Source organism: Leptonychotes weddellii, chromosome 5 (genome assembly GCF_054177405.1).
Source record: "Leptonychotes weddellii isolate Sample4059 chromosome 5, ASM5417740v2, whole genome shotgun sequence".
Taxonomy (NCBI): Eukaryota; Metazoa; Chordata; class Mammalia; order Carnivora; family Phocidae; genus Leptonychotes; species Leptonychotes weddellii.
Window position 1 is genome coordinate 74,597,922 of NC_138373.1, and position 4,661 is coordinate 74,602,582.

The window sequence follows — 4,661 nt, forward strand, 5'->3', positions numbered from 1 at the left end:
AGCAGGGAGCCCGACGCAGGACTCGATCCTGGGACTCCAGGATCATGACCTGAGCCAAAGGCAGTCTCTTAACCACCTGAGCCACTCAGGCGCCCCTTTCCTTCTGTTTCTATTTTTTGAAACAGCTTCAGGAGAATAGGTATTATTTCTTCTTTGAATGTTTGGTAGAATTCCCCAGGGAATTCATCAAGTCCTGGAGTCTTGTTTTTTGGGAGGTTTTTGATCACTGCTTCAATCTTGTTACTGGTTATTGGTCTATTCAGGTTATCCATTTCTTCCTGTTTCAGTCTTGGTAGTTTATAGGTTTCCAGGAATGCATCCATTTCTTCCAGGTTACTTAATTTATTAGCATATAGTTGTTGATAATAATTTCTGATAATTGTTTCTATTTCCTTGGTGTTAGTCGTGATTTCTCCCCTTTCATCCATAATTTTATTAATTTGTGTCTATTCTTTTTCTTTTGGATAGTCTGGCCAGTGGTTTATCAATCTTATTCATTCTTTTAAAGAACCAGCTTCCTGTTTTGTTGATCTGCTCTACTGTATTACTGGTTTCTAATTCATTGATATCTGCTCTAATCTTAATTATTTCTCTTCTCTTGCTTGGTTTAGGCTTTATTTGTTGTTCTTTCTCCAGTTCTTTAAGGTATAAAGTTAGTTTGTGTATTAGGGATTTTTCTATTTTTTTGAGTGAGGCTTGGATGGCTATGTATTTCCCCCTTAGGACCACCTTTGCAATATCCCATAGGTTCTGGACCAATGTGTTTTTGTTCTCATTGGTTTCCATGAATTGTTTAAGTTCTTCTGTGATTTCCTGGTTGACCCAAACATTCTTTTTTTTTTTTTTTTAATATTTTATTTATTGATTTGACAGAGAGAGACACAGCAATAGAAGGAACACAAGCAGGGGGAGTGGGAGAGGGAGAAGCAGGCTTCCCACTGAGCAGGGAGCCCAATGCTGGGCTTGATTCCAGGACCCTGGGATCATGACCTGAGCAGAAGGCAGATGCTTAATGACTGAGCCACCCAGGCACTTCTGACCCAAACATTCTTGAGCAGGATGGTCTTTAGCTTCTAAGTGTTTGAAATTCTTCCAAAAATTTTCTTGTGATTGAGTTCCAGTTTCAAAGCATTGTGTTCTAAGAATATGCAGAGAATAATCTCAATCTTTTGGTATTGGTTGAGACCCGATTTGTAACCCGGTATGTGGTCTATTCTGGAGAAAGTTCCATGTGCGCTTGAGAAGAATAAGTATTCTGTTGTTTCAGGGTGGAATGTTCTGTATATATCTATGAGGTCCATCTAGTCCAGTGTATTATTCAAAGCTCTTGTTTCTTTGTAGATTTTTTGCTTAGATGATCTGTCTATTGCTGAGAATTGAGTGTTGAGGTCTCCTACTATTAACATATTATCATCAATATGTCTCTTTATTTTGGTTAACAGTTGGCTTATGTAGTTGGCTGCTCCCATGTTGGGGGTGTAGATATTTACAATAGTTAGATCTTCTTGTTGGATAGACCCTTTAAGAATAATATAGTGTCCTTCTGTATCTCTAACTACAGTCTTTAACTTAAAATCTAATTTGTCTGATATGAGAATTGCTACCCCAGCTTTCTTTTGAGGTCCATTGGTATGAAAGATGGATCTCCATCCCTTCACTTTCAGTCTGGATGTATCTTTAGGTTCAAAATGAGACTCTTGTAGACAGGATATGGAGGGGCCCTGTCTTTTTATCCAACCTGCAACCCTGTGCTGTTTTATGGGAGCATTTAGGCCATTCACATTGAGAGTGATTATTGAAAGATATGAATTTTTTGTCATCATGTTGCCTGTGAAGTCCTTGTTTCTGTAGATTGTCTCTGTAAATTTCTGTTCTGTATAACTCTTGGGGTCTTTCTCCTTTTATAGAAACCCCCCTTAATATTTCTTGCAGGGCTGGCTTACTGGTCACATATTATTTCAGTTTCTACTGGTCCTGGAAGTTCTGTATCTCTCCATCCATTCTAAATGACAGCCTTGCCAGGTAAAGTATTCTTGGCTGCATGTTCTTCTCATTTAGTACCCTGAATATGTCTTGCCAGGCCTTTCTGGCTTGCCAGGTCTCTGTGGATAGGTCTGATGTTATTCTGATGTTCCTCCTTCTGTACATAAGGAATCTCTTCCCCCTAACTGCCCTTAGGATGGTTTCCTTGGTTCTAAGATTTGAGAGTTTTACTATTACATGCCGGGTCATTGGTCTGTTCTCCTTGATCTTGGGAGGGGTCCTCTCTGCCTCTAGGACACGAATGCTTGTTTCATTCCCCAGATTAAGGAAGTTCTCAGCTATGATTTGCTCAGATATATCTTCTAGTCCTCTCTCTCTCTCTCTCTCCACACCCTCAGGGATCCCAATAATTCTGACATTGGAACGTTTCATGGCATCATTTATTTCTCTAATTCTGTCTTCATGGATTTTAAGCTGTTTGTTCTAGGCCTCCTCCTGTTTCTTCTTTTCCATCAGTTTTTCTTCTAGATCACTAATTCTTTCTTTTGCCTCTTTTACCCTAGCTATTAGAGAATCTAGTTTACACTGCATCTCATTTATAGCATTTTTAAGTTCGGCCTGATTAGCTCTCATTTCTGCCCTTAGAGAATCTGTGTTGCCATTAATGTTTTTCTCCAGCCTAGCTATTGTCTTCATAACTGTTACCCTGAAGTCTATTTCTGACATCTTGCTTATATCCATATCCATTAGGTCTGAGAGAGAGGCCATTGTCTCTAGGTCTTTTCTTTGTTGGGAGTTCCTCCTCCTAATCATTCTGTTGAGTTGTGGTTGAGGGGATATACAGTTGAAAATATCAACCACAATCCAGGCAAGGTGCACCCTCTCGACTGATGATCCTGTGCCCCCGTAGAGATCCAGATGTATAATCTTACATCTCAGGCTGATTTTGTGGGTGTTCAGAGTGGCTTGGTAGATATCTAGATAAATTCAGGGGACCGGTTGAAACGGAGTTCCCTACTCCTTTGCCATCTTGTGTTGTGATCTCATGACAACAAGGGACAAAACCTGGATGGGAGCTGAAGAGGTTCTGGCTCCAAAGCCCAAATTCTTGACTCGACCAGACCAGGGCTGCAGGCAGGGAAGTTGGAAGAAAACAGAAAGGTTTTTCAAACCACTTTGGTGAGGTGCATGGGTCTTAATGATTCAGGTGTCAGAAAACTGTCCCAGGCAGGTAAGTTGTTGGGCTTTGATGGATTGACCATTAAGAGGTCCTTCCCCAGAGATGTGTTACAAAGAGCCACTTCTGAACACACATCTCATCCTTGCAGGAAAGAGCTGGAATGCTCTACTTAATGTTTTATTAGTGGGAGAGTTTTGGTTTTTGGGTTTTTTTGGGGTTTTTTTTGCATATGTATTCTTACTTTATTAAATCTTACTAGTATTCTTTAAGGGAAAAACACACAGACAAGTAGGCTACATTGAAGAAATCTTATTTTTATAAGAGAGTTAAGAAGCCTTTAAGATACTTCCAGGTATTATCTTCAGTGATGCTTCTTATCTTTATTCTTGGACTCCAGGTAATATTCCGCCCCTACAGCTACCACAAATGCTGCAAATCCCCATTTGAATCCTTTTAGTAATGCACCAACAAAGGAAACATTGTTTGCAAAGCCACCCATGTATCTCCAAGCTTCATTGCGGCCCCATGGATCCCTTAGCCCTCGTGCAACCAGCCTCTCCTGGACAACTGCTAATGGTGTCCCTTCTACTTCCATCGTTTATAATCTGGAAGTTCCAGTTTACTAGGGCCGTGTTCATGCCCATGTCTGTGGGCCATGTCTGACAGCAATCTGACCTCTCACGACACTCAATAGTCAATCCTCCTAGCAGGAGTGTTTTATAATGTGATCAATATTTAGAAAGATACTCCAGTGAAAGTTTGAGGCCTTGGGTGAAGTGTAAGGAAGTCAGATCCTCATTTCAGCTAGGAGCATAGTGTAAAAATCTTATTTAAAGATGGTGAGAGTCTGAAAAGGAACATTGGGAGTTGTGATGAAAAGGACTACAGTTATTTATTTTTGTCAGCAGAATTCTAGGTTCTTTAGGTCTTTTTCTAGATCTTTCCTTTGATTTGATTTTTTTTTTTAAGATTTTATTCATTTATTTATTTAAGAGAGAGAAAGTGTGAGCAGGGTGAGGAGCAAAGGGAGAGGGACAACCAGACTCTGCACTGAGCACAGAGCCCAATGCAGGGCTCCATCTCAGAACCCTGAGATCATGAACCTGAGATCATGACCTGAGCTGAAATCAAGAGTTGGATGCTTAACCAACTGAGACATCCAGGTGCCCCTTTCCTCTGATTTTAAGCAGTAGAGATTCTCTCTTACCTCTTTCTTAGCCCAAGTGACACAAATATGTATTAAATCTTTTGTAGCCTGGTGGTGAAGCTGCACTAGCCACCCTCTACAGGTTACTTTGGCCTTCTTGGGGTGACTACTCTGGACAAAAAAAACCCCATATTTTCCATAGTTTGTTACTTACCCAAACTAAAACTCCTGTGGGGGGTAGTGTCTTGTGGGATATCACTATCTGAAAGAAGGTATCTACACCTACATAGTGGGAGGAGTTGACTCTGATAGCACAAAGCTTCCAATCCAAGAGGGAGACCTGAAAGATGG

The 4,661-nt window shown here is 40.6% G+C and overlaps 1 pseudogene; it reads right to left on the minus strand.

Annotated features, from left to right (window-relative positions):
• Positions 1-3,380: 3,380 nt before the first annotated feature.
• Positions 3,381-3,873, minus strand: LOC102741270 (NADH dehydrogenase [ubiquinone] 1 beta subcomplex subunit 3 pseudogene; annotated as a pseudogene).
• Between the last annotated feature and the right edge of the window lie 788 nt (positions 3,874-4,661).